Source organism: Vulpes lagopus, chromosome 15 (genome assembly GCF_018345385.1).
Source record: "Vulpes lagopus strain Blue_001 chromosome 15, ASM1834538v1, whole genome shotgun sequence".
Lineage (NCBI taxonomy): Eukaryota > Metazoa > Chordata > Mammalia > Carnivora > Canidae > Vulpes > Vulpes lagopus.
In genome coordinates, this window is record NC_054838.1 from 1,539,739 (window position 1) to 1,559,796 (window position 20,058).

The 20,058-nt window shown below is 45.8% G+C and overlaps 1 protein-coding gene across 1 annotated transcript in view; it reads left to right on the forward strand.

Moving 5' to 3' along the window:
- Window positions 1-19,952: 19,952 nt before the first annotated feature.
- The window catches only part of BDNF (brain derived neurotrophic factor), a 50,593-nt gene continuing 50,487 nt past the window's right edge, over window positions 19,953-20,058 (forward strand). The window contains exon 1 of the mRNA XM_041730709.1: window positions 19,953-20,021. The gene's annotated coding sequence lies outside the window, so the exon portion shown is untranslated. The remainder of the gene's footprint in view (window positions 20,022-20,058) is intronic.

Sequence of the window (20,058 nt, forward strand, 5' to 3'; positions counted from 1 at the left end):
CCCTTTCCTTAGCCATCCTCTTCTCATACCCTTGGATCTTCCCCCACTTTTTCTTCACTCTCCACTTTCAACTGACCATAAAAGAAATGTGAGTTACATTTTAGAGAAAAGGAGAATGCCAATAACCAGTATAAAGTGTGAGTCATGAAAGCAGGACCACGTCTGTCTTGTTCACTGCTAAACCCACTGTGCTAAGCCCAGTGTCTGACTCACCGTAGATCCCGAGGCATGCGATCCGTCAGCCAGTCATTTCACAAGTACTTAGTGAGCACCGACTACGTGCGAGATTCCAAAAGCTTGTTACACAACAGGGAACAGAATAGAGGAAGTCCCTGCCTTCATTACGCTTCTATTCTGATGGAGTGGTTCAAACAATAACTAAATAAAGATCTAAAATGTCAAACGTTGATAAATACGTTAGAGGAAAATAAAGTAGAATAATGTGACGGCAAGTGTCAGGTGGATGTAGGCAGTGAGGATTCGGTATATGCTGTTTGATGGCGGCAAAGACCTCTGTGATAAAATGACGTTTAACCAAAGCACTGAAAGAGTCAGGGAGTGAGCCATGTGGTTGTGCAGAGCCAGAGTGTCCAGGCAAAACACAGCAAGTGCAGAGGCACTGAGGAGAGACTATGCTTGTCTGACTTGACTACTATCAGGAGGCCAATGTAGTGAGGGGGAGAGTGGAAAGAGATACAGTCAGAAAAGTACTAGGAACCTTGAGGAGGAGGAAGAGGATAATGTAGACTCTCAGAGGCCCTTTAAAGACCAAGCCATACAATTTCTTTAAGAATATGGGCTTTTGTGCCAAATGAGGTTGGAAGCCCCTGGAGAGTTTTGAGCAGAGGGGCAACTTGACCTCACTTCTAGTCTAAAATGACCTACGTGCTATGCTGAGGGATACTAGAAAACACAACACACCCCTGAAATTGGCCAGGGTGGGAGTAGGTAGGTCAATTAAGAGGTAGATAAAATAACCCAAATGAGAGGTAATAATAGCATGGACCAGGGGAATATGGGAGAGCGGCAGGAAGTTGTTGGATTCTGGTTACATTTCAAAGATAAAGGGCTGATAGGATTTGCTGAAATGGAATGTGAGAGAAGGAAAGGAGTTAGAGATGACATCAAGATTTTTATCCCAAACAACTAGAAAAATAAAGTTGCCATTTACAATGTGGGAAGACCATGGGAAAAGCATATGTTGGAGGCAGGGGCATGAACCTGTAGTTTGGATTGGGGCATGTTAGATTTGAGTCACTTATTAAATGTCAGCATCTATCAAGTAGATAATACAAGTCTAGTGCTAAATGGAATGGTCTGAGATGAAGTATAAATTTAATTTAATTTAATTTTTTTTAAGATTTTATTTATTTATTCATGAAAGACACACAGAGAGAGAAAGAGACAGAGACAGAGACATAGGCAGAGGCAGAAGCAGGCTCCATGAAGGGAACCTGATGTGGGACTTGATCCCAGGACTCCGGGATCACACCCTGAGCCAAAGACAGATGCTTAACCTCTAAGCCACCCAAGCATCCCTGGAAGTATACATTTTAGAGTCAGATTATACACAGGGTATTTGAAGTCATGAGGCTTAATAAATTACCTGAAAACTGATCGTAAATAGAGAAAAACACCAAGAACTAAAACCAGGGACTGAAACCCCCATGATTTAGAAGTCTGGGGGCTGAGAAACAATCAGCAAAATGAGATTAAGAAGGAGTGGCCAGTGAGATAAGAAAACCAATAGAGAGGACTCCAATAATTTGTTTTTATTGAAAATGAATGAATGAGTGAATGGGATCATGAATTCTGAGGCAAATGCCAAGTCTTGGTCATTCTTGCATTCCTACTTACATGTGGTCTTAAAAGAGCAAATACAGTTTTGAAAGCAAAATAATCCTAATATTAATATTTCGAAGTGGAACTTCCAGGAAACCCAGAGTACCAGTTGTGGGCTTCAACTTCCCATCTGAGGCTATAAAGCATTTCACCTAAGAATGCAGACGCTGGGGCCGGACTGTGAGAGTTCTCAACCCAGCCTGATTACTTACTAGCTACAGGACTTTGACCAAGTTACTTAGCCTTTCTCTACCTCGGTTTCATCATCTGTAACATGAGGATCACAACAGTGTCTATCTCATAGGACTGTTGATACAATTAAATGCCAAGACCTATAAACTCTCTGAACAGTTCCTGGCACTTAGGATGTACTGAGGCAGCTATTATTACTACCTGACACATGATAATCAAGGGCTGATCCAAATTAGTTTTAAACCAAGAATTCCCTCAAAAGAGAAACAAACTAGAAAATAAAGACAGTACAATGGGCACCCAAGTTTTCTGCTTAATGACATGTGTGTCTATTTTATTTTTTTTTAACAAGCCATACCGAGGGCCCCTTTGCTAACGCAATCTTTCTCTTTGCCTTGTGTACATACGGTCACCTTTCTAAAAGTCTCTTATGGGGACGCTAAGGAAAGTCCTTGTGTCTTAGTTCATTTGAGCTGCTAAAAAGGATAGCATACCGGGTGGCTTATAAACACAGAAATTCATTTGTCATGGTTCTAGAGGCTGAAAAGTCCAAGATCAAGGCTCTGCTATACTTGGTGTCTGGTGTCTTGCTATATCCTCACAAGAAGGAAAGTTGAGGGAGCTCTCTGGACCCTCTATAACCAGGGTACTAACCCCATTCTGGAGAGCTCCATCCTCATGACTTAATGATTTCCCAAAGGCCTCACCTCCAACTACAAGCACGTTGCAGATTAGGTATGGATAAAGGGATTTGGGAAGACACAGCATTTAGCCTATAGTAACTTGTTAAATTGAAATGCCTCACCACAAAAAAAAAAAATCCTGTGTTTTGTTAATGTATTTTTTTAAGATTTTATTTATTTATTCATGAGAGACACACACACAGAGACAGAGAGAGAGAGAGAGGCAGAGACACAGGCAGAGGGAGAAGCAGGCTCCATGCAGGAAGCCTGACGTGGGATTCGATCCCGGGTCTCCAGGATCAGGCCCTGGGCTGAAGGTGGCGCTAAACCGCTGAGCCACCCGGGCTGCCCTAAAGAGTGGACTTTCCTAAAGAAATTAATCTAATGGGAAGTAGATTTTTTCCAATCAAGGAAGAAAAGGAAAATAAATATGTTTTTCTCTATCAAGTGGAGGGGGAAAGGAATTCATGTAGTAACGTTAGTTTCCATATTTTTTCCTTTCACTCCCACTGAGTGCTTTAATTTCGTTTCTTTACTCTGAATTGTTTTTCCTTAAAAAAAAAAAAAAAAAAAAAACACTCCTTTCTCCTTGTTTGGCTTCATCTCAGACTCCAGCACAGGCAATTGAAATTGAGCCCTATATTTTTCTTCTAGGTGTGTGGTACACAAAGAAAATTCAATGCGTAGTTGATCTCATCAAACAGATCAATCAGAGGATGATGATTTGCTTCCAAAGTGATTCTTTGCTTTTCAAAAGAAGGTCCCAATAGGATTTCCTAAATTAGTTTTCATTTGCAGGGCATTGCTACTACAATCCATTGTTGAGAACTTGATTCAGCATATAGTAAATACTTAAGGAATATCTATTTTTGTTGATCCACCTGAAACCATACATATCTGTGTATATATCTGTCCCTCCCCGCATCAGGATGGCAAATGGATTTTATTGCTTCTTCCAACTCAGATTGATTGGAAAGAGCTGCCTCGAGCACTGCGTTTAAAAGGATTTTGAGATTGAATCCAGGTTCAGAAAGAAAGAGCCCCATGATCGATTGGAAATGTCTGACGTGGGAACAAGAAGGGATAGTGGCTGCATGTGTGCTTACCAGCCTGCATGAGCAACGAATATCTTCAGGGAAGGATAGTGCGCACCTTTGAATCACTCAGAGACCATAGCACAGGTCATAGCCTGTGTGGATGCAATGCGTATTTGTTGAATTCAATTAAATGAAAGGATAGGGCAAAAGTGCTCCTCAAGACTATTTCCAGTAAACCAGGGAACCTCCTTATACATGTCTGGTACTTTGGTCTCCCAAACAACATATTTAATAAGCATTTGTCGTTTGGAAGAAGAAGTCCCTCTATAAATGGGTTGTCCAATCTCTGCTTGGGGAGATCCAAGTGTTCACGCACGCACACACACACACCTTAATCATAAACCCTTGGTAACAGAGTTTTGGGGTTTGCTTTGTTTGCCTGTAGGACTTATGTGTGTCTAGGACTCTGCCTACAGTTACCTCCCCTAGGTTCATAATCACCCGCAAGCATTGTTGCCTGCTAAAACCACGACAGTGGGCAAATAAAACACAAGTGAACGGGTGGATCTGGCCTAGGAGCTGCATAAATACTATGTCACAGGTCTGCCTCCAGTGTTCTAAATAAGAGGGTAAACATTGGCAATCCTTTCATTAAACCGGATCATAATTGCTGAAAAAGCATATACTCTAAAGTCTTTCTGACATCAATAAAAAAGGTCACAAGATTGGGAGAATTTTGACAAACTATAATAATGACAATAAATGTAAGTGTATAAAGCCACTCTGGCCTTTCAGCAGGAAGCTTCCTGTCCTGGGTGCCATGACTGAACACTGCATGAAACTCTGGGGCAAGGTCAGTAATCGCGTGGGAAACCTCACAAGTAGCACGTGGCATGCTGCGTATAGCAACTTAAATGTTTTCTCAGTTTTGCCCACATAGGCTGTTACAGAGCTGGGTTGCATGGAGGGGTTTCTGTAAGTCTGTAACTACTCTAAAATCCCAAGCAAAGTTTGGAAAGGGGGTACATTTTTTCTAAGAGATTCCAAAAAAAAAGTCCAAAGCTAGTTGAGAAGACCTCCTACAAGGCCTTTACTTTGTAATTCATGACCACTCCCCTTTCCTCTTTTCCATGGCCCATCTTCATTCATCTTGATTCCAGGTATATTTTGTAAAATTGTTAGTTTTTTCCAAGATATATACTATCCACGTCAAGGGAGAAAAGGGTGACAAGGTCATATCGGGCATAGCAATCTTTTCACCACCCATACAAAGCCAAAGGAAGTACTCAGTAAACATTTAGTGATGGAAGGAATGAACCATCTATTTATAACAGCAGAATCATTGAGCTGTTAAGTAAGATTATTATGGGCCTCTAGTTAGGGTTTGATTTGATGTCATTGTGTTCACAACTTGACTTTTTTAAGAGCTTGAGATAAAGGAAGGAACTCATTTTAATTCTGAATTTAAATATTACAATAGACGGCAATTAGCACAGACATCAAAGGAGTGGAGAAAATTTCATCATTAAGAGGATAAGGATGTTATTATAACCAAAGAAAGATGATCAGATGCCAACCTATTAGAGTAGCTGCTAATAAAATAAATCTTCATAAGATGGGTTAAATTACCTTCTTAATATTAAACAAATGATTTTACAGAGTTGTCTTGCTGGAACTGAATATGAGGGCAGGTCGGGGCATATCGGTTCCCTTGTTTCTGCGTTCCATGATGAAAACAGAAAAATGCAATCGTGATCATAGCCATATCTACAGAGTCACCTCACTTTCGAACACCCTTCACATGTTCTCATTCCTTGCTTAGATTGCAAGGTATATCAGGCCAGGTTCAGGGTGTTCCAAGACTCAAATGTAGAACCAACTGGAACCTATGGCTGTTTTATTAACGAGGTAACACCTGTGGCCTCTGGCAATTTTTAGTCAAGTCTGTGCCTCTAAAGGAAAGGGAATTCACATTCTCTTCACATTCCATTCTGCTCCCGTACACACACAAGGGTCAATCGCTGTGATGGAGTTTTCATGTTCCAGTGTCATTCTTCAGCGCTGGAGGAAGAAGAAGGAGGTTCTAAAATAGTCCTGATACAGCACTGGGAACAGCCTTTCATCCATGGGAATTACCTGAAATCATACGATGTCTTAACTGGTCACAATTATTAAACCTCAGCAGAACTACATAGTCCTTCGAAAGGAAGCACACGATGGCTTACAAAGGAGGTGACATCTCTGCTTAATAGCCAAGGACAGCAGCGCAGAACGATTGGGACAGGAAGCAAAGCCCACCTTGTCCAAATGAAGAGCACAGGGGAACTCGAAATTGCCAGAATGCAGTTACCCCCGCTGGACCTGGGCAGGCCAGCGTCTGACACTTGCAAGCAAAGCCGTAGGCCTATGAGTGGACACGAAGCCTCCAGGTTGGATTTCACCTCCATTCAAGGTATAAAACCTGCACTCTGAGAATCTCGAGTACAGAGATGTCAATTAGTTCCCTGCTGTCAGGTTCAGAATTGCCCTCCTTGAGACCAATGCCTTCACCTCACCGAGGAAACTGAGGCCCAGAAGTCACTTTGCTTCTCTGTGCCACTAAATCCACGGTTTTCCCCAATTCAGTTTAACTCAACAACTATTTGCTGTCCCCTGCTCTGTGTCAGATCTTTCCCTGAAGTTCTTGGCATTTAGAGAGAGAGAGACGGAGACCTGGTTTCTGCATTTAAACGCGGCCGCTGTGGGACACAAGTAATTTTATCAGAAGGCAGATGCGCCATGGGCTAGACTCAAGGACAAATGGGGCCAAGGGTGAGTTCCTTCCAGGGAGGAATCTGGGAGAAGTTCCGGAGGAGGCCTGCCGTGCTGTGCTTCCAGAAGCCCCCCGTAACCTCCCCCTGGGTCTGCCCTCCTACTCAGAGTTCCTGCCCTGCCATTTCTCAGGCCCAACTTTTATTCAGAACTTGTCTGGAATTCATGCTCTTGGGCTTTCCTACATTTTGACTTGGGGACAGGGATGGATTCAGGTTCTGTAAGACCTGAAGTGTATACAATCTGGGGGACTCTTTAAGAAAGACCTCAATGTTACAAACACAACCTCAGGTCCAGAAGGGAATGTTTACTTAGAATAAGAAAAAAATATCACAAATAGCGGCAGCTGTGGGAGTTGGGTCCTTCTCTTCTTCGGTCTCCCTGTCAACTTGCCAGAAATGCTTACACAGGGATGCTTCCTAATTGCTACCTGGCTTCCGACCGCCACTATCGCACCTCCAGCCCTCTACAGCTCCTGGAAACTCCTGTCTCTCTCCAGGGGTCTGTGCAAGGGAAGTGCTTCATTAGCTTCACAGTAAGCCTGACTTTGCCTGGGGAAGTGACCACCTCAAGGTCACCTGGCCAATCCAGGGCCAGAACCAGGTTGCTTGAGCAGAATGAGCACAGACTTGGAAGTCACACAGACCTGGTCCCAGTCTCGTCTCGAGCACTAAGAGCTGTGGGTCTTTGTGCAAGTCAGTTCTCAGTTTCACCTTTCTCCTCTCTTAGATGGAAATAGGCAGACTAAGCACATGGGGCAGGTAAGTATTCTAATTGCCTAGCACCATTCCTGACTCGAAACAATGCTCGGTAAGTGGTGACTGTTAGAAAGACTCCTTCCGGGGTGCCTGGATGGCTCAGTGGTTGAGCGTCTGCATTCTGCTCAGGGTGTGATCCTGGAGTCCTAGGATTGAGTCCCACATTGGGCTCCCTGCATGGAGCCTGCTTCTCCCTCTGCCTGTGTCTCCGCCTCTCTCTGTGTGTCAAATAAATAAATAAATAAATAAATAAATAAATTCTTAAAAAAAAAAAAAAGAAAGAGACTCCTTTTCCTTGGAAATGACCTCTTCTCCCATGGTTAGTAGAATTCCTAGATTTTAGCTGGGCACATGGATGTCCTGACTCAAGTCTACATCCCCGAGCTTGTGTTATCAGATAGGTTTGGCCATGTGACTAAGTTGTGGCCAGTGGCAAAACCCGTGTCCATCTTCCGGGGAGTGTCCTGAAAACCATCGAGTTCGCCCTTCTCCAACCATTTTTTTCTTTCCTGATGGTATGGAAGACAGAAAGAGCCTGGATACCTGACACCATGCAACACCATATGGCACTGGCTACCTACTTGGCCTTTCAAAGGAAGTCAAATTTCTGATATATTTAATCTACCTTTTTAGGGCTCCTGAGCCACTTTCAGCCAAAACTAATTCTAGAGAACATAGCAAATCCCACGCTCTTTACACTTGGCTACGTGGCCCCCAGTTTACAATGTCATTGTATACATCAATCTCACCAGGTAAAACTAGAACTTTACAGGATATCGAGTCCTTAAGCTGGTATGTCACAACTGGAAGGAGTCAATGGTGGGACTTGGGTCCTGTGGTAGACCACTGAGAGCTGCTTGTTTAGCAGGCGCATCTCACCCAGCTCCACTGACAGCTATAGGTGGGCTGACCTGGTTTTATCATTACAATCAGCGGCAGCATAGCATTCCTATTGCAGGAATGGTGGTTACCATTTATAACATGCTCTCTCTCTGCATTAGCAATATGACGTCCAATTAACACATTAAATTATCTCCAAAGTCCACGCAGCAGGGGCAATTATCCTTATTTCACAGATGAGGAAACCGAGATCAGAGGCGCCAAGTTACTGAAACCAGACAAGTGACCTGTCGATGGCAGAGTTTATCAAGATCCAAACCTGTCTTAAACCAAATCCCTTAAAAATTGCACCTACTCCTTCCCACAAAATGAGACTTGGTAAGAATAGGCTTATAGAGAGTTCATACAACAATAAGCACCCGGTAAATCAGTTCAGAATGTTTATTATATTATTATTACAAACTATTGTTATAAATCATTATTTATTATTATTGTAACAAGCTACCCCCAGCCTTCGTGGTTTACTTACATCAGCAACCAAGTCATATCTGATGGTTTTGTGACATGGGAATTCAAGCAGGGATCGGCTAGGCAATGCTTGCATTCCACATGGCATTGATCAGGGAATAACCTGATGGCTTTCAGCTGGGGCCGCGCTGACCTGGAGGTTCCAGGACGGCTTCACGCATATGCATAGCATCCTGGCAGGGCAACTGGAAGGCTGGGCTCAGCTGGGCCCTTTTCCTTCTCCATGTAGTCTCATGGATTCACGCGGTCTCTCCAGCAGGGTAGTGTTGGACCTCTCACACGGTGGGACAGGGCTCCAAGAGCAAGTGTTTCGAGACACGGTCAACTTCAGTTGATTCCAGGACTAAACTTATTGAAGGAAATTTCACAGAAATAGGAAAGCAGGTAAGTTGGCTTTCTGAAATACGTATCAGTTTGCTAGAACTACCATAACAAAATTCCATAGACGGGGTGGCTTTAACAACAGGAATTTACTTTCTCCCGGTGTTGGAGCCTGGAGGTCCAAGATCAAGTTGCCGGCAGGGTTGGTTTCTTCAGAGGCCTCTCTCTTTGCCTTGCAGATGGCCACGCTCCTGCTTTGTCTTCACATGTGCACGTGCATCCTGGAGTCTCTCCCTTCTTACAATGACACCGGTCATATTGCATTAGAGCCCTACCCATGCATCCTCATTTTAACTTAGTCACCTCTTTAGAGACCCCTATCTCTAAACATAGTTACATTCTGAGATACTGAAGATCAGGACTTTAATATATGGATTTGGGGGGGGGGGGGATACAATTCAGCCCATAACAAATGTCAACTCTAATGACGTTATGTAAATAGAAAAACTGGGATCCAGAGACAGATTACAATCTGCCCAGGTCAGACAATACAATTAGTAATAGAGTCAGAAGGAGACTTCTTTCCAGTGCAGCCCTTTCCCCAACATGTCAGAGGATTCCAAGACTTCTCTCCTGCCTTACAGAAGGCAGGAAACCGAGAAACCAAGAAAGGCCCAGTGTGGGGTCCAGAGATGTCTCCTTTTCTCTTGAAATTTCAGGCTTTTCACAATTGCCTCTTCTCCAAGTCATTGGGTACAGACCTAGATCTCTGGCCTACTCATTTCTTTTTCCATTTCTTGGCTGATATTTCTGATGTTCAGGTCACTATTTAGATTCTGAATCACAGGAATATTAGAGAATATGATGTCCTTGTTTCTGCCTTAACATAGATCTGTCAAGACTTTGGGAACATCTCCTCAGCGATTTGCAAGCCCAGGCCCATTCTGGAGCTCTGAGTCATAGCATTGGTGCCCCCTCATCTTCAGTGTCTACCCCATCTTTGATTTGTAGCTCTTAGGTTTCAAGAAGAACCCGCATCTCAGAGAGGACTTGGCCTTTCTGCTGTCTAGGCTTCTTCTGGGATGCACCTGCCACCTTCTAGGATGGAGGTGAAGGAAGGGGAATCTCCTGATGCGGTTTAAGCCTTCCCGGGACATAAGACAATTGGTATTCACTGCTCTTCTTCCAGTCGCACGGTGCATCCCAATCTATATTTCTATGTTGTTATGAGGTTAGAAAACAAGTGTTCCCAGAGAGAAGAGGGGAAGTTTAATTCTAACTCATGTAATGAAATTATATTAAGCTTCAATTATCTACCAGCCATGGCATGGGGGTGGGGTGGGGACAGAATAGTTCATTGAGACTGGCCTGTCGCAGTACCCTAACACACATTAGGCTGAAAAAAAAAAAATCAATTGCGGATGTATTAAGGGCGGGAGAAGGCCAGGAGGGGTAAATGTAGCCTTGAAAGCATGAGCTTTGGAATCTGAAAATCTTGAGTTTTAATCCCTACCCTACCACTAACAGGCGGCTTGACTTTGGGAGAAATCAGTTCGCTTCTCCATAACCTGGTTATAATAGTAACATCGTCAAGAGGATTAAACAGAAGAAGGAAGGTAACTTCCTGAACACAGCGCCTGGCACATTGTTAGTGCCCAATAGATAGCAGCGGTCATTTTGACCTGCCTCCCGGCGCTGCTGTAAGAATTAAGTGACCTACACTCTTGACCTTCCCCATCTCTCCCCTACGCTGTACATCTGCTTTTCTTCCAATTTTCTCCAGCCAGTAAATGATTTCTTCAAACGTGCCATTGCTCACGCCAGAACCCTTGGTCACCTCATTCCGCATGACCCCATCACCCAGTCCTTTGATTTTTCCTTCCAAATATATCTCACATCCACTTTTCTAAGTGAAAGCCTTGATCTGTAATAGACTCCTGCCTGGACTCTACACCTAGACCCTTCTCGTCCAGACGTCACAGGGCATCCAGAGTAATCGTTTTAAAATATAAAGTGAATCATGTAACTTCTTCAGTTTAATGGTCTCCCAAAGCACGGAGGATAAAAATCCAAAGCGCCCCAGAGGCCCTGCGTGGTGGAACCACGTGCTCACTTCTAGAGCCTCCTTTTGCCCTCTTCCCTCCCTCCCTCCCTCCCTACGCTCCAGGTGCATGGCCCTTCTCGGTACCCAGGTATACAACTTAACATTTCTCCCACCTCTGGTGGCTTTAAAGTACGTTATGCATTTCTTGGACAATCCTCCATTTAATAGGTAAGGTCTAATTTTCTTCTCTACAAGTAGGCCAGACTTGGTGACTCACTTGTAACCCATAGAATGTGGCAAAACTGAAGCTCTGTGATTTCTGAGACGAGGTCATCAGGGGAATGGCTTCTACCTGGCTTTCTGTTTCTTGGATTCCTTGCTCCAGGGAAGCCAGCTGCCATGTTGTAAGGACACCCAAGCAGCTTGCGGAGAGGTCCATGTCGGCGCGGAATCCCACCAACAAACAGCAACAATTATCCGTGTCCATGAATGGCCTGGAAAGGGATCGTCACCGGCCCTGTGGAGGCTTTAGATGATGACAGCCCTAGCTGAAATCTCCACGGCAACCTCACAAGAGACCTACCCTGCCCCCCAAGCCAGAGCTTCCCAGCTAAGTATTCCTGACCCGCAGAAAATATGGGTGTAACGAATGTTTATTTTCGTGTTACACTACCAAGTTTTGGAGTGATTTGTTGCAAAGCAGTAACTAAAACATCACCCTGGGAGCTTCTTTCCGGGGCTACTTTCTCTTCTTGCAACGCTCATCCCTCCCCTGTTCCTCAGGCTACGGGTTCCTGAGGATGCAGAGGAAGGTGGGGTGGTACGAAAGTGGGGCCAGGCCAGCCCTTGTTGTCCCGAGGGAAAGGTAGCTAGGTAATAACATGCACATGAGCATCACACAGGCCTAAGGAGAAGCCAGAGAGAAATGCCGCCTCCTCCTACCTGCTGCCCTGAATTATTGACCACCACAGCAGCCGGAGACCACTTAGAGCAGTGGACCTAGAACAATTCCTGCCAAGGGCTGTCTAATTGAAAAGACACAGAGCTGAAAATGAATTTTGACAGAAAACTAGAATTCCGAGTTAACTCATGGTATGACTGATATTCTCCTGATAGTTCATGGGGGAATTTTCAAAGTTTCCGGAAAGTGTATATTTTCTAATACCAAACGGACAAAATTGCATGATTGTCCACTCTAAAAGCTCCATATTTTCCTGCTGTAAAATGAGGGGGTTGACCAGAGTGACCCGCAAGTCCTTCCATCTCTGAGCTTCAGGGATCAGATGAAGGTGTTAGGATCTCATATGCAAAGTCAGGGACAATGCTTTTTCTATGAACTAAAGAAAAAAAGAAAAAAAAAAAAAAGGAATGTTTTCCAGGATTGATGAAGAGGGAAAAGTAACTTAACGAAGAGTCCTGCACGTTGTAACTGATTATTTACATTTCTTTGCTGAACGGCTGGAAAAAGTACCATCTTGGGGATGAAGAGCAAGCAGAAATGTGATGTTACAGAAGCAGAGTCCTTGAGCCTGGGGAATGTTGGTAAAGTTCACCATGTGCTGTGAGTAAGGACTTCTACAGGATTAATAGATGCCTATTTTAAATGTTCTCAATGAAGAGATAGATAAGGTCCCCCTTGTCTCCTCGTTTTCCAACTCTCACTTATTTCCTGGTCAAAATCCATTTTTTATCCCTCCTTTTGTGACTAGTGAAATTTTGCCAATAGGAACAGTGCTAACTGAGGGCCTTTAGAAAAGCTAGAGCCATTCTTCTGGCCTTCATTCTGTGCCAGAATCTTTCTACTCTTGTTTCCATAAGGCACTCTTGTCGCATCCTATTACTTCCACTACTTTTAGAATGATATCACCTCAGTGAGGTACCATCTTTTCTCTCCTTACAAAAGAAAACAGACCTAGTTTCTTTAACCTTTCAGCAGAAGCAAATTCCCCAAATCCCTCTGTCATTCTGGTTGCCTTCTGCTATGCCTTCTCTAGTTCCAAAATATCCTATTTATAGAAAGAAACCCAGAATGAGCTCAGGACTTATAATATGACCTAACCAATCCTCTTTACATGACTAGAATAATTTTCCTGACTTCATTTCAGTTTTGCAATGTGCCCAGTATATTCCAAGCCAATTCATTTTCCTCTTATTTCGGTGCATATAAAAAGACAAACATTTAAACTATGGCCAGTGTTATTTATTTTAAGAGGTTGATGTTAGTTGTGTTCAGGAACTTTCTAGAACTAATGGGTTCAAGAGCAAGTCAGAGTTTGCGGTTGGCATAATATTAGGGTTAAAAGACGAGGTCTATTACTTGGATTATTTTTTTTCATTTTTTGGCATTTGCTTCAGTTAACAAAGCGATTAGCTATTTTTTGACAAAGATTGTAATCCCAATGATGCCATGGGTTGAAGCAGCACGTGCAAAGTGTGGTCCAGCCCCACCACCCGGGAATTTGTTAAAAATGTGAAATCTCGGTCCTTATGCTAGACTCCAAATCTGCTTTTCAAAAAAAGCCGCCCAGGTAAGGTACCTAGCTGGCTCAGTCAATAGCACATGTGACTCTTAATCTCAAGGTTATGAGTTCAAGCCCCACAATGGGGGTAGAGTTTACTTAAAAACAAAAACACAACTACCCAGGAAATGCATGTGCCCATTAAATCATTTGAAAAAAAAAAAGTATGGTTTAGCATCTGTGAAAGCTTCCTTCCAGATGTTTTAGGCAGCTTAAATATCAAACATAGCCTGGTAGGCCCCACCACGATATAGACGCTATTGCTTTTACGAGTTTCTGTTTGCCTTTTCATGATCCTAAGTTATGGGACTCCTTGGGGACTTGCTTTCTCATTTTATTCAATTTCTAACATTATCTTACATTTAGCTAAGTATATTTTCTTCCAAGCCCTGACCTGACATGCTCTTGACCTGTCTTAATCTTCTATCAGCTTTTCACATTAACAACGTCACTTCTCCCCGACTTGCCACCCATACTTCCTCTTATTCATCTCTTGTCCGTAGGATGGTTTGGAAAGAGTCATTCGGTTCTTCCTCAAAATCCCATGTGGTCTTGCTTCAGCCTCATTATGTGGCTGTCTGGTTTTCCTGAAATTGAGTTAAGTCATGATCAGATCTTTTGTCTCATGCTTACTTGTCAGGCTCAGGAATGCACCAGGATTATTACAACTAAACCATAACTTTTCCAAGGCTTTCTCTTGCTTGCTTCTTTTCGATGCTCTGCTTGTTTCCCCTCTAACTAAACTAGGTTTGTAACTGGAAGATTCCTTGGGTTCTTTTTAAATATGAGCTCAACATCAGGTTCTTGGCAATCATTGCCTATTCTTGTTTTCAGAAAGCTTTCCAAATTGTGCATCGTGATTCTTTGCCTCTCCTTCTATTGCCTGTGGAGAACCATTAAAAATCAGGAAGTGACTAAGGGAGCCAATCTTTCTTCCTACCTGGTCAGAATCACTTCTCATATCATAAACACAACTCTCTTGCTGTGTTTTTTTTTTTTTTTTTTGGTTTTTGTTTTTTTAGCTTCCAAGACAGCAATTATGTCACCATCTGAAGATCCTCTATGAACACTCTCCTTCATGGATTATAACAAGTGATCCTGAGGCAATGACTGCTGACATCTGGGCAATAATTAGCCAAACACTCTTCCACGGTGTCATCTTCCCCTAACTCCCCAACCCTTCATGGATTAGATCTTGGCCTTATTAGACTCCGAGATCTGTTAGGCTAGGGAATTATTAATATAGGGATCACCAACTCCCAAGAAGTGGCAGGCACAGAGTAAGTACTGACGGGCAAGAAGAAGTAGGGGTAAGTGAGAAGAAAGGAACCAATCCACTCAACACGAGGTGGAGCACTTGGCAATTAATTACAATCAAATAGATTTAAAAAGAAAATTTGGAAAGAAAGAATGGAAGTACTGTCTCATCACTTCTGCCTTGATATGAGGGAAGGGAGTACCCAAACCATTCTTTTTACTGTGACATACCGAATTCCCTTTTAGAAGTCAAGGCTTTGTCCCAAGAGATATCCCAAGCATCTGCTTATTCCCCCAAGAAAAAGGAACACTCTTTCATTTCTGATGGTGTAGACTCCTGTTTTGTTACCTCGCTCCCACTAATTCTGAAAATCTTCACACACCTCCCTGATGATATTCTTGTGCCTCCTAGTCTGGATAAGTCCTTTCTTATTAATTTTTACGCTCATCTTCAGAAAGATACAGTCAGAGACCAGATTTTACAACTATGACTTTGGCAGAACACTGTGTGTGAGCGTTAGACAATTCACCTACCGGGGACACAATATTCATGGTTTCGAAGCAAAAATCCTTTCTTCTAGGTTATGTTAATACGCTTTGCTTTAAATCTGGCTACATTGTTAAGTAGTGATCTTTAAGGAACAAGATTTGTTTACTGTTCAGTTTGAAATGTTCTTACCATTGCTAAAAATGAATGGGGTCAGATGAACCTGGAGAAGTGTGATATTCATATCACAGCTGACTCGGGTTGTGCAGAGAAAATGAGATGACCTCAGGAATAAGTGCTCCCAAGATGAAAACTGTGGCAGGTACAATGCTTGGCATATGTCTTAACAAATGAAATGACTGCAATCTTTGCTTATATTAGACACTGGATTTCTGCAGATGGGAAAAAAGAAAAAGAAAATGTGTAAGTGAGTGGAACGAGGTAAGGTGGAGAGCTGATCATGCACCAAGAGAATTCTCATCACTGGGAAATGAAGAACAGAAAGAAAAATACTATATGTTAAACACCACCTCTTCACTTCTCTCTCCAACTCTCTATGAGAACTCACCTTAAATAGCAGTTCTTGTCCTTCATCTTGGCCCATGACTTGTAGGTTTTAGTTAATGACTCCAAGGAAGAAAGGCAGCGGTCAAACGTATTCCTTGGAAAACATTTTCAGTACGCTTATGTGTTGTCTAAATCATTTCAAACCAAGTAATCACTCATGTTTTGAATCCCCAAGCACCCAAGCTAACAACTCAGGGTACCCTACTATAAAATATGGCGTTAGTTTTCAGAATAAAGATCCCTCAGAGAGAGAAATATCTGATAGTCTCTATACAAACTATAAATTGCTGACAAAGAAGCCAAATAAATATATCACATGGATGACAATGGGAATAATTGTGTTCATATAGTGATCCTCTCCCTGTGTTATTTCAAGGTTTCAGATCTGTAATGGAGTCACTGAATAGGCAGGGAAACCTAATTATGGCATTTTGAATCGCATTCTCAGGAAACCAGTCTTGTCCACAAAACCTGTACCCCCAAGACCTCTGAGGATGGTATGTACCAGCTGTCCCAGTCTTAGGGCAGCATCTGCTGGCTAATTCATGGATCGACAAAAAGTGGCAGTTTGTGGACAATCTGAGCAGTCCTTTTAGTTGGAGGGAACCGTTGCCTTGATGATGGGGAGGGTGCCTGGCATCCTTTTATCGTGACCTCCCTCAGGTGTCCAGGAGGAGGACGAGTCTAGAACTATCCCTAAGGAGGTCTAGGAAACATCTGTAACTACCCCTAAGGAGGTCTAGGGAACATCTGTATATTTGTACCTTTTTTGGAGCCTCGGATGAATTGGGTTGGCCCTGGAAGCATCTCTAGGGTGCTGTCAACTCAACACTGGACTCACTTATAGTAATAATAACCCGGAGCCAATGGGAATTCCAATGAGCAGACGTCCATGTACGCAATTGGGAATTCAAGCCAGTTTTCCAAGGGGAAGGCATTTCTGGGATGGGGGAGGGGGAGGGGGGCAGATCCTTGAGGCAGCCCCAGAACATCCTGTGGCCTCGGATCCCACCGCCGTGTGACTCAGGTCTTCACACGCGAGGAAGCCACGAATGAATGGGATTCAGACAGGGCGCCTGTGACTGACCTAAAGGAAGTGGAGGCTGGATAGGGCCGGAGGGCCTGAAACTTCAGAGCCACATCCACCATCTTCTGCAGCATCTCTCTGCCTCATCCCTGCAGTCAATAGCGCCGCGGCCAGGGCCTGCGACGCCGCCGATGGGCTCCCCGGGGTGGGGACCCTGCGTGGGGAGTGAAGTGATGGTGCGGTTGGGGCCAAAACGACGACAGCCCCCACCCCACCCCCACGAAAGCCTCCTGGGGACTTCCCGGGGCCTCGCGCTCCTCGCTCCTCGGGGCGGCCGGCATCTCCATAACAACTGGCGCGCGTCCCTCCCCGCATCCTCGGCTCGGCTCGCGGGCGTCGGCTGGGGGGGCTGCAAAGGGCGGCCTGGGCGGAAAGAGGCCTGGGGCGCGCCCCGCAGGCTGCGGGATGGGGACTGCGCGCGCGGCCCGAGCTCCCCGGGCCCCTCCCCTCCCCTCCCCTCCCCAGGCTGCGGAGGGCGAGGCCCCTCTCCCGGCTCGGGCGCCCGGGGAGGGGGCGCAGGGCGCTGCGAGCCTCTCCTTGAAGTTCATCCTCCCCTCGGCAAGTTTCTTCCCGCCGGCACGTGACCTCCCCGCGCCCCAGCCTGCGCAGCCACTGGCGAGGACGCGCGTCTCTAAGCCGCGGGGCTTCCTGGGAGAGACCCCTCCCACCGCGGCGATCCCGGCCCGGGCCCCGCGGGCGCGCCCCCGCCGCCCCCCGCAGACCCCCGGGGGCCCCCAGGCCCGCGCGGAGGCGCCCCCGAGCCGCGCGGCGACCCCCCTGCGCCCCTGCCCGCGGCCCCGCGCTCCGCGGCGCTCCAGGCCGCCCCAGCCGCGCGCCGGGGCTCTAACTCCCACCGGAGGAGCCATAACCCATTAGAGCACACGCAGTTAGAACTTCATCCAACTCAGCCGCCGGGAGCTGGGCTTGCACAGGTTCCCGTGGGCAACTAGTGGCTCGCCCCGGTGCCTCTCGCCTAGTCATCAGTCCCTGGGAGGGAGAGGAAAAGTTGTCGGGCTGATGCGCGCGTCGACGCATGCAGTGGTGCCCAAGGGCAAGTCACTCCCCCACACCCCCCGCCGCCCAGCCCCCAGCACCCCCCAGCCCGGATCAGCACTCACGACCTCATCAGCTGGAGACCCTTAGTCATGATGGGGGAGGGGGGGCACGAACTTTTCTGAGAAGTTTCCTTTCTACCGAGGGAGTCACAGTGAGCTGGTCACGTAAACAGCCTGGAGAGCCGAGGCCGCCCCCCCTCCGCGCCCCCTCCCCTCCCCTCCGCTCCCCTCCGCTCCCCTCCTCCCCTCCCCCCCTGCGCTCTTCTGCTATTATTATTAAAGCGGTAGCTCGCTGGCGCTGATAAGCAACAAGTTCCCCAGCGGTCTTCCCGCCCTAGCCTGACACGGCGAAGGGTTTCTTACCTGGCGACGGGGAAATCTCCCGAGCCGAGCTCAGCTCTGCCAGAGCCCCAGGTGTGACCTGAGCAGTGGACAAGGGAGCGGTGTGCAGGCTGCACTATTTTTATGAGGGTACCCTTGAAACTCCTCACTTTCCCCGGGAACTTTCTGTGCCAGGACCCAGTGACGGGCGGCTGGGAGGCAGCCCCAGGAACCACCCGCTATTTAGCAGGGCAGCTGGGCAGTCCTGGGTAACCTCGCTCATTCATTAGAACCACGTTAGGACTCCAGAGAAAGCGTGCCTCTCTCGGAGTGAGGGCGTTTGCGTAAATCTATAGGTTTTTCAACACCGATGCCAGTTGCTTTGTCTTCTGTAGTCGCCAAGGTGGTTGAGAGTTTAAGCTTGCGGATATTGCAAAGGGTTATTAGATTCATAAGTCACACCAAGTGGTGGGCGATCCACTGAGCAAAGCCGAACTTCTCACATGATGACTTCAAACAAGACACATTACCTTCCAGCATCTGTTGGGGAGACGGGATTTTAAGACACTTGAGTCTCCAGGACAGCAAAGGCACAATGGTGAGTAGCAATAAACCCTGCATTATAATTGAAAAATCTTGACATGTTGCTTAACAACGGGCATATCACAGCTCTTCCTGGCACTTCACACGCCAAAGAACAGCAGCTACTCAGGCCAGGAGAATCGGGTTTTTACATAGTGCAACTTTAATTGGAATCATTTGAGATTTAACACAGCAATGTGGAACTGCGTGGAACAAACTTGGAGCTGGAGGGGGTGTGTGTGTGTGTGTGTTATATTGGCTGTTCAAGGCTGATGCTTCTCTCCCAGCCTTCTTGCATTCCATCCTTTTCCTCTATGTGTGTGGTGTATGAGCATATTCTATGATTTATATGTGGGCATGTAATTGACATTCGCAAGGGGGGTTAATTTCCATCTGAAACCAATAATGCTATTAGAGGTTGGGGTTAGGGGGTGGAGGGGGGGGCAAGGACGGGGTAGAGAATGGGAGTTTGGGTGCGGATGGGGGTGGGGTTGGTGGGGGGAGAAATAAGTCAGAAGTGCATATCACCGGGAATGAAATGGGTAATCCTCTCCTAGAAGAAAAGGGTCTCATCAACATGTGATCAACTATTAACAGGATGGCTTTGGCAAAGCCATCCACACGTGACAAAACGTAAGGAAGTGGAAGAAACCGTCTAGAGCAATATCAAGTATCACTGAATTAGAGATTTTTTAGCCTTTTCCTCCCGCTGCGCCGGGTGTGTAATTGGGCGAGCGGAGTCCATTCAGCACCTTGGACAGAGCCAACGGATTTGTCCGAGGTGGTGGTACCCTAGGTGGCCTCTCGGCCCCGCAGTGAAGCCAGCTCCGTGTCGCCCTTAAGAAGCGTCTTTTCTGAGGTTCGGCTCACACCGAGATCGGGCTGGAGAGAGTCAGATTTTGGAGCGGAGCGTTTGGAAAGCGAGCCCCAGTTTGGTCCCCTCATTGAGCTCGCTGAAGTTGGCTTCCTAGCGGTGTAGGCTGGAATAGACTCTTGGCAAGCTCCGGGTTGGTATACTGGGTTAACTTTGGGAAATGCAAGTGTTTATCTCCAGGATCTAGCCACCGGGGTGGTGTAAGCCGCAAAGAAGGTAAGCATCGGGGCGGGGACCCCCTGCAACCCCAATT